This window comes from Heptranchias perlo, chromosome X (genome assembly GCF_035084215.1).
Source record: "Heptranchias perlo isolate sHepPer1 chromosome X, sHepPer1.hap1, whole genome shotgun sequence".
In the NCBI taxonomy this organism is placed as follows: domain Eukaryota; kingdom Metazoa; phylum Chordata; class Chondrichthyes; order Hexanchiformes; family Hexanchidae; genus Heptranchias; species Heptranchias perlo.
Window position 1 is genome coordinate 24193245 of NC_090370.1, and position 9727 is coordinate 24202971.

The 9727-nt window shown below is 46.3% G+C and overlaps 1 non-coding gene and 1 pseudogene across 1 annotated transcript; one reads left to right on the forward strand and one right to left on the reverse strand.

The window, feature by feature from the left end:
* Positions 1-1243: 1243 nt before the first annotated feature.
* On the forward strand, positions 1244-1357 carry trnar-ucg (transfer RNA arginine (anticodon UCG)). The gene is made up of 2 exons: positions 1244-1280; positions 1322-1357. It is a non-coding gene; the product is annotated as a tRNA-Arg (tRNA).
* Positions 1358-6930: 5573 nt separating this feature from the next.
* LOC137306978 (protein FAM200A-like) lies at positions 6931-8769 on the reverse strand (annotated as a pseudogene).
* Positions 8770-9727: the final 958 nt, after the last annotated feature.

A 9727-nucleotide genomic window follows, 5' to 3' on the forward strand; every position in this document is an offset into this window, starting at 1 on the left:
GACTTCGGGCCAGCCGAATCTTGCGTCCTGCGTGCCCAAGGGTCATTGGGCGCGGAGTAACAGCGCATCACGGTACTTGCGCCCAAAAACTGCCCGTATCCAATTTTTCCCCCAACGTTTCCTGTGTGCGCCAGCCGACAGGATTCGGATATGGTACCTGGCACATGGGGCCACAGGAAGAAAGATTCCACTGAGATTGCGCTCTTCACCGCCTCGGACGTCCCAAAGTGCTTTAAAGACAACGAACCACTCTTTGAAGTGTAGTCACTGCTGACATGTAGGAAACGAGGCAGACAATTTGCACACAGCAAGATCCCAAACACAGCGATGTGACAATGACCAGATAATGTGTTATAGTGATGTTACTGGAGGGATAAATATTGATCAGGGTAGCAGGGAGAACTAATTACCATGAAAGGTGAAGACAAGGTGATTGTATCAGTTCGAGTTTGGACCTTTGTAATGTTTTTCTTTCCTTATTTTTAACTTCTTCAGATTCCAACTGATCAGAAAACTGACAACTGAACTCTCAATGAATTTTCGATAAATCTGTCACTCAAAATAAACAATGTTAGAAATAAAGAAATAAACCGGATTGAGACGGTTCACTTCACTTCACTGAAACGTCTAATTCCGGTTAAACCGGCGCGGCGGAGTCACAGCAGCTCATCGCTGATCTGCACCTCAACTCCATTCAGCGAAATAGAAACTGGGAAATTCATGTTTCGAGACGAGTTTACTAATTTCCTGAAAAATGAATATCACGAAACCAGCAAAACATTCCCTGCCCTGATTAAACACACAGCAAGGGACTGTGTCGAATATATAGCAAGAAGCCCGCGATTTTATTTTTACACGGATAGAATACCGTGCTCAATATTAACATTAACAGTGAGCGCTTTACCCCGTGGTGCGAGACCCCTGAAAATCAGAAAATCATAATCACACCCAGCAGAATTGGGGATTGTTCGTATTTTACAGGACAGACTGAGGCCACTCGGCCCGTCGGGCTTGGATAGTAAATTCTGTTCATTGTTTATTCTGATTGTCGGTTTCTCGGAGACCCAGCGGGAGTTCAGTTGTCAGTTTCCGGATCAGTCGGAAACAGTGGAGCCAACTTGCTGCAAGAGAGAAAACAATAAATGAACAACATCAACAAAGTGAAAGGAAGAGAAAGATACAAGCAGAATCTTAACCATCCCTGCCCAGCGTTTAAGATCATTTGGTGAAGCAGATTGTCTTCGGCCGCGTGGCCTAATGGATAAGGCGTCTGACTTCGGTGTTCAGTTAAGTTGTTATCAGATGATTAACTCGAGTGGTTATCAGAAGATTGCAGGTTCGAGTCCTGCCGCGGTCGTTTTACTCGCTGGGTGAAAATTTGTCCGACGTGCGCCCGAACTGTTTTGCACCCGACCGTTTCGAACAGTCGGATGAAACAGAAATCCCTAAATTACTTTGCTTTGAGAAATTGACTCCACATTTTCAACATTGTCGATCTGGGTGCACGGGCAGGACATAGTGTCAAAGTGACTTTATATCTCCTGTTTGGATTCAGAAATGGTCGGCGAATCCATTGCGCTCTTTCGGTATGGGTCCGAATCCCATCCGTGTCGTTATTGTATTGAACTTTTGTTACGGCCCTACGTAAGTTTTGTACAATCAAAGTGGGCTTGAAAGCTATTAATACCAATCCGACACCGGTGTTTTAAGTCTGTATCCCGGGATTGTTTCTATTTTGTTGAAATGGAGAGGGACAACTTGTCTTATCAACCATGATGTGGAGATGCCGGTGATGGACTGAAGTGGACGAATGTCAGGAATCTTACAACACCAGATTATATTTTCAAATAAAACTGTTGGACTATAACCAGGTGTTGTAAGATTCCTTACATCTGTCTTATCAAGTAAGACTTTCTAAAATTTAAATGCTCTGAAGCGACATTGCCGTTTCTGTGAGAATAGATACACCAGGTAGACTAGCGCTGATACACATTTCCTAATGTAAAACACACACACATTAAACTATTGTGCAGAATTTGTAGGAGGTCACCCACAGGAGGAGGTCAGGGCCTGGTGTATCACAGACATTACTCACCAACATTTTGTGGGAAGAAATGAGAAATGTAATCGGATAAGACCAGATAGTCTGGAGAGAGTGTGGGAATACAACAGGATGAATAGAGCCAGATATAAGATGTACTGACAGGGGATAAGGAAGAGAAGATCATGACTGATACCCATGGTTTCCCATGCAGAGACCGATGAACAAAAGATAGATGTTATTGCGCAGACGTATTGAGGGAGAAGGCGCAACAAAGTGGGTTGGCAAATGTATCATTACCATAACGTTTGGAAATAATTATAGTCAGGTGGTCGCCGTGGCTCAGTGGTTAAAACACTTATCTTATTAAACCGAGTATCATAGATTCAAATCCCAGCGGTACCTTTCGCAAAGTATTCCTCAGTAACATCTGGGGACTTGTGTCAAAAATTCAGGCAGAGTTGTCCCACAGACTGGTCAAGTAATAGCCTGACATAAACATGCTCACAGAATCATAGCTTTCAGCCAATGTCCCCGACTTGTCCATCACCATCCTTGGGGAGCTCCTAACCAACCAGCGATGGCAGTACAGTCATGGAGAGCGAGAAGGGAGTTGCCCTGGGAGTCCTCGACATTGACTCTGGACCCCATCAGCCCAAATATGGGCGAGGGGGAGAGAAAGACGGAATGGGAAAGAGAGAGAGCGAACGGGGAGGGGAGAGTCTGGACTGCCTGTGTGGGAGGCTCGCGTTGGGAGAGGGAAAAGTGTGTGTTTGACGGAATGAGCGGGTGGGAGATTATGAACCGTCTGTGTCTGAGGTAACCGGCGTAACGGTGGGTGGGGCAGAGAGCGCAGTGGCTGAGAAACTAGTGCGAGTGTGTTGAATGGGGGAATCAAACCGCCCACTTGTCTGGGGAGGGTAAGGCGGATCAACCTTCTGATGGGGTCTTCATATGCAGGAACCTCAATCTGCATATGGAACAATATTAATATGACCCTTCCAGATTAACAGAGTTGTTTTTCAAAGAATTCCAGATGGTCAGCTTGTTTTAACATCACTCGTCGAACCACGAGACCCTTTTATCAAGGTTGTTTTCCAAGGTTGGCCAGTTTGTGTGACCGCGCTCGTCACGATCCCGGCCCACGCGCTGTCTTTGGGTTATTGTTCGGCTCCTTTGGGTCTTTGCGCCTCTTTGGTCACGTGGCTGCCTTGCCTCACACTGGGGGTGGGTGAGACGGGTCAGTCACCAATCAAAGTTTAAGAAAAAAACGTCAATATTTCCCTCCTGCCAATATTCTCCCCTGGGTCCCCACTCAGAGAGCCAGGGGACAGCTCCCTCAGACGGCTGGGCGAATGCACCGTCCAGCGCTGAGCCCCAGAGATTAGGAAAATCCCAGGCTCGAGCTCGGGCCTGCTGCTGAGGTTCGACTTCTTGCCTTTGACCTCGGCTGGACTTGGGCTCAGTGCACTCGGGCTTGGTAGGGGGGCGGGGGTTTGCAGGGACAACATGTGAGGAGGAGAGTGTGCCTGGCAGCTCTTTAAACTGAGGAGTGGGTGACGAGGAAATTGACTAGAATGGTGCCAGAGATGAGGGACTCCAGTTACGGGGAAAGACTGAAAAAGCTCGGGTTGTTCCCCCGAGAGCAGTGAAGGTGAATTACATAGAATCACTTTGAGAGTACAGAACAGGGACAGGCCATTCGGCCCATCAAGGCCATGCCGGTGTTTAAGCTCCACACGAGCCTCCTCCCTCCCTACTTCATCTCACCCTATTCTTCTATTCCTTTCTCCCTCATGTCTTTATCTGCTGTTCGCCCCAACCACTCCTTGTGGGAGTGAGTTCCACATTCTCACCACTCTCTGGGTGAAGAAGTTTCTCCTGAATTCCCTTCCTGTCTTAAATGTCTTAATATCTTCTTCGATCTCTCCTTCCAATGTCCTGCCCACCTTGCTGGTCTCTGTGATCAATAGAAACATCGAAAATAGGAGCAAGAGTAGGCCATTCGGCCCTTCGGGCCTGCTCCACCATTCAAAATGATCATGGCTGATCATCTAACTCAGTACCCTGTTCCCGCTTTTTCCCCATATCCCTTGATCCCTTTCGCATTGAGAAATATATCTATCTCCTTCTTGAATACATCTAATGACTTGGCCTCAACTGCCTTCTGTGCTGGAGAATTCCACAGGTTCACCACCCTCTGAGTGAAGAAATTTCTCCTCGTCTCGGTTCTAAATGGCATACCCGGTATCCTGAGACTGTGACCCCTGGTTCTGGACTCCCCAGCCATCGGGAACATCCTCCCTGCATCCAGTCTGTCTGGTCCTGTTAGAATTTTATATGTTTCGATGAGATCACCTCTCATTCTTCTAAACTCTAGTGAATATAGGCCGACTCGACCCAATCTCTCCTCATACGTCAGTTCTGCCATCCCAGGAATCAGTCTGGTAAACCTTCGTTGCACTCCCTCCATGGCAAGGACATCCTTCCTCAGATAAGGAGACCAAAACTGCACACAATACTCCAGATGTGGTCTCACCAAGGCCCTGTATAACTGCAGTAAGACATCCCTGCTCCTGTACTCATATCCTTTTGCAATGAAGGCTGACATACCTTTCGCCTTCCGAACGGCTTGCTGCACCTGAATGCTCGCTTTCCGCGACTGGTGTACAAGGGCACCCAGGTCTCGTTGCACCTCCCCTATTCCCAATCCATCACCATTCAGATAATAATCTGCTTTTCTGTATTTACAACCAAAGTGGATAACCTCACAAATACTGCGGCAAAGTAATTATTGAATATTCCCGCCATTTTGCTGTCATTACCTGTGAGTTTATCCTATGTATCCCTCAGTGGCCCGATCCCTATCCTGGTTTTTCTTCTGTTATTTATGTGTCTGTGGAATCATTAACTATTTTTATACTGCTTGATAATTTAATTTAATCTCGTCGTTCCTCTTTGCTTTCCGAATTTTTTTTTGACGTCGTTCCCAATCTTCTCACATTCCCTTTTCCCATCCTCTCCTTTATTGTCTATGTACTCAGTTTCTTTAGTTTTAATTTTATTCATTATTCGCGGGTGACTCACCTCCTGACTCCCCAAAGCCTTTCCACCATCTACAAGGCACAAGTCAGGAGTGTGATGGAATACTCTCCACTTGCCTGGATGAGTGCAGCTCCAACAACACTCAAAAAGCTCGACACGGTACAGGTTCCCATCTCGCTCTCTCTTCTCCCCTGAAGGTGCTGACGCTGGCTGGGTTCAGTTCTGCACTCACTGGTTCGCCGACTTCTCCTCCCCTGAAGGTGCTGGCTCTGACTGGGTTCAGTTCGACACTCACTGGTTCCCCTCTCTCTCCTCCCCTGAAAGTCCTGAATCTGACTGGGTTCAGTTCTGCACTCATTGTTTCGCTTCCCTCTCTCAGCTCTCCCCCCTCCCCCACCACGAAGGTCAAGGCTCTGACTGGGTTCAGTTCCACACTCAGTGGTTCCCCTCCCCCTCCTCTCCTGAAGATGCTGACACTGGCCGGGTACATATGCTCTCCCCCTCATTTCGACATTACGTCCCTCCCGATTGCTGCCGGTAAGCTGTCCATCTGTGATATCTCCCACTTTTGGCGACGGATCTCCCAGACCCGTCACCATTTTCCTTCAATTACAGACACTCCCTGACCAGTCACTATTTCTCCTTCATTTGAAGATTCACCCTGATCTGTCACTATTTCTCCATCATTTACAGACACTCACCGACCAGTAACTATTTCTCCTTCAGTTACAGACACTCCCTGACCCGTCACCATTTCTCCTTCATTTAAAGACTCTCCCTGACCCGTCAACATTTCTCCTTCATTTGAAGATTCACCCTGATCTGTCATTATTTCTCCATCATTTACAGACACTCCCTGACCAGTCACCATTTCACCTTCATTTAAAGACCTCCTTGACACGTCCTCGCTGTTTGAAATCCAAATTCATTGCAGGCTCTAATTTTCTCCCTTTCTCTCCTGAAGGTGCAGCGTGATGGTGGGGTTCGGCCCCAGTCACTGTCTGCCCTCCAGTATTAGGCCAAGTGGTAATTCTGCACTTGTGAGCCGAAACAGCGACCTGCCGGTATTTCGACCATCGGTAGCCGCCGTCTCTGGCTGATTCTCTCCGGCAAAGCTGAGGCCAACGGTGGCAGATCAACAATAACCTGCATTCACACTGAGCGGAGTCTCAGCAACACCGAGTGCGGCTCAGGGCCCGAATCAGAGCCGGGGGACCCTGCGGACTGGCGGGCGGGGGCCCCGGACATGTATTAAACCGATCACCCAGCTCCTCCCACGTCCAACCCGCCGCTTCCCGATTTCTTCTCCCGTTTCCACCGAGTCCGACTCGAGACAAGAGACAGGGCAGAGGCGCTCCCAGAATGTGGGGCGGGCCTGGGGAGCTTGCGCTGTCTGAGCTGGACGACAGCGCTATGGAGAAATAGAGGGGTTTCTGGGGCGCGGGGGATTGTGGGGCCGGGGGCCGCCATTAGTCGCCGGGCGTCGTTCAGTGTTTTATTGCCCGCGTCGCGCACAGAAACGTTTCTCGAAATGCAGACTGAGGAGTTCAGAGCCGGTTTGCTGAAGAGACACTGAACGTACAATGTAGAACAGCCTTTTTCAAAGTATTTTTCTCGTGACCTAGTGAAAGAAAAACACTTCCCCCAGGGACCCAAAACAATAATATCTTCTGACTGGAGTTTTCATCAAATCCCAATAGAGGACAATCCATGCTCGCTCTTCACTTCACTTCACTTCACTTCACTTCAAGTAATAACTAAAATTAGACATCGACGTTACTTGAAAAACATTTTAAATACATTATTAATAAAGTTTAAAAAATTCCAGGTTGAGTTTCACTTTCTTAATGTGAAGGGTTGGACTGTCGCTTGTTCATGATCTCGTTCCAATCTGGATCACACGATGAAAGCTCCACACGCATATCAGGTGCGCTGTTGAGTCGGTTTCTTTCTCTTGTTTTTAACCTTGTCAAAGTCGAAAATCCAAGTTCGCTCATGTCGGTTGTTGTGAAGGGCAGCAAAAACAGAACACTAATCTGACTTAACAGAGGATATTCTTTGAAAATACTGATCCAAAAATATGACAAACTGAACGACTTGTGGCGTGTTTTCAGTGTGCTATCACAGGTGAGTCGCACCAGCTCGTTTTCTTGCTCAGGCATCAAGTTTAGCTTCATTATTGATTCAGGGTTTTCGAAAACAAAATTACCTTTCATTCAACACTTTGCCTTCAAATTATCAAACCTCTCTGCAGGGAAGTAGCGACTAAAATGGTCAGACAGAGCAGCGAGATGGAACTGTATGACACATTTCACTTCATTCCCTTTTTCTTCATTGATGCTGTTCTCCTCAGTGTGTTGTAACAATGTTGGGAACATGGAATAGCTCGGGCGATTACTTTTCACTCCGGCTTGCCACAGTTCTCATGATTTTTGAAAGTTTGTATCTGTTCACAATGTCGAAACAAATGATTGCCTCTTCCTTGTAACTTCAAATTCAGATCGTTTAAAATTGAGAACATGTCAGCCAGGTATGACAACTTCATTAACCAACTGTCATCGTAAAACAAATTTGTCATGTTAGACTTTTTCTCTACGAGAAAAATGTGAATCCCTTTCCTGGGGTCGTACACCCTTGTAAGCACCCTGCCCCGTGACAGCCATCGTACTTCAGTGTGAAACAGTAAATGAGTGAGCTCAGCTCCCATTTCTCAGCATCACGCTTCAAAAAAGCTTTTACTTCAGTGAGCTTCCTTTAATGAAATTAACAATTTTCATGATTTCCTTCATAATTGCCATAAGATCAGGGAGAATACACTTGGACGTCAAGGCTTCGTGGTGAATGAAACAGTGATTCCAAACATCATGATCAGCTGCCTCAGATATTCTTCTCATGACTCCACTATTTCTACCTGTCATATGTGCTGCTCCATCACTTGGAATTCCTTTGCAATTAGCCCAGTCCAATTTGTATTTTCCATCTACACAGTCATGCAGTGCTTCGAATATTTGTGCTCCTGTTGCATTTGTTGGTAAAGTTAGACAACACAGCCAACCTTCCATAAAGTCATCTTGCCCGACATATCTCACAGAAACTAACAGTGTAGCACAATTTGAAATATCAGCACTCTCGTCAAGTTGGATCGCAAAATCCCCGGCTGACTGTAACCGAGTAACAATCTTGGCTTCTGAATCCTCAGCAATAGAACATATTCGCCGAGACATTGTGCTGTCACTGAGAGGAACGCTTCTCAATTTTTCAGCAGGCTTCTCGTCGAAGATTTCCGCATCGTATCTCTGAACAAGTTTTTCGGCAACTGTAAGGGCCATTTTCTCTTTTGCCACACTGTATGCGACCAAATATGACACCAGTTGTGCCTAATCATTCAGAGCAGTTGACCGATTAAGAACTTGTGCTGATAACTTTAATCCCCGTTGCTTCCTTTCAAAATATTCAAGCGGGTGATCAACGAGTTCCCCATGTTTTGTTTCAAAATGTCTTTTTAATTTTGACGGTTTTAAACACTCGTTTACAAGCACCTCGCTACAAATAACACACTGGGGCTTTGGATCATGGTTTGCGTTTGCACAATTGATGAAACCACATTTCAAAAAAGCCTCACTATACTGCCTCGTCCACGATTTGTTTTTCTTCTCAGTGGACGGTTCAGGCCAGGACGACATGGCAGAAGTTTGTCCCTCATTTCTCGAACTTCCTGTTGCAGACGAAGCACTCACACATGTTGGTTTTATTGTCGGATGTAGATGGGTTTGAGAACTGTGTTTTTGAACTATTTTTCTTATTATAAAATGATCATTTTTTGGGAATTAAGGTTTGGTGATGAAGCCGCCCCTGACTCCTTTCCCCGTGACACTGGGCCCAGACCAGCACCACTCACCGTGGCTTTGGCGGCGAGGAAGAGCGCGTCCTGGTTGATGCTCGGAAACACTAAACCTAACAGAATGACGATTCCACTGGAACAAGGTCATCGCTCCACAGAATGAAATGACTGCCTGTCATCTGCCCAACGGAAATTACCGAATAAAAACGTGAATGTAATCTTCAGTCCAACATTCAACCAATCAATGTCACGCAATCACAAGTTCTGACCACAAAACTGCCTGTGACATGTCATCTCTTTATGAAATAATTGTTTGCCCTTTTCTTATTTAATGTCCAGTTATGGTTCATTTGATTTTCTTGGGTTTGTATTGTGACCGGACCCATTGAATGACAGTGAGCTGATATTGCCAATCGGGCTCAGCATTCTCTGGCGAGCAGTTACCTGCCCTATAAGCTCCGCTGATAACCTGATATCTGACGAATCTCCTTTCCTGTTCCATTACATTTATGCTTTTCTTTTTAGGGTTCAAACGAGGGGGCACAAAGTTAAACACAAAACAATTTGGCAACATGCAGGTCTCCCTATCAATGCAAGAGCACGCAGAAGGAATCCCAATGGACCAAACCCCTTCTCATTCACTGCCACTGGAAAAAAAAATCCAAACAGACCAAACCCTTTCCTATTCTCTCCCATTGCATAGAAACAGAAAGAGAAAAACCCCTTCACAGTCCAAGCCATTATAGAGAGTACGGTGCCCAGAACTGAACACAGTTCTCGAAATGAGGTCTAACCAGAGC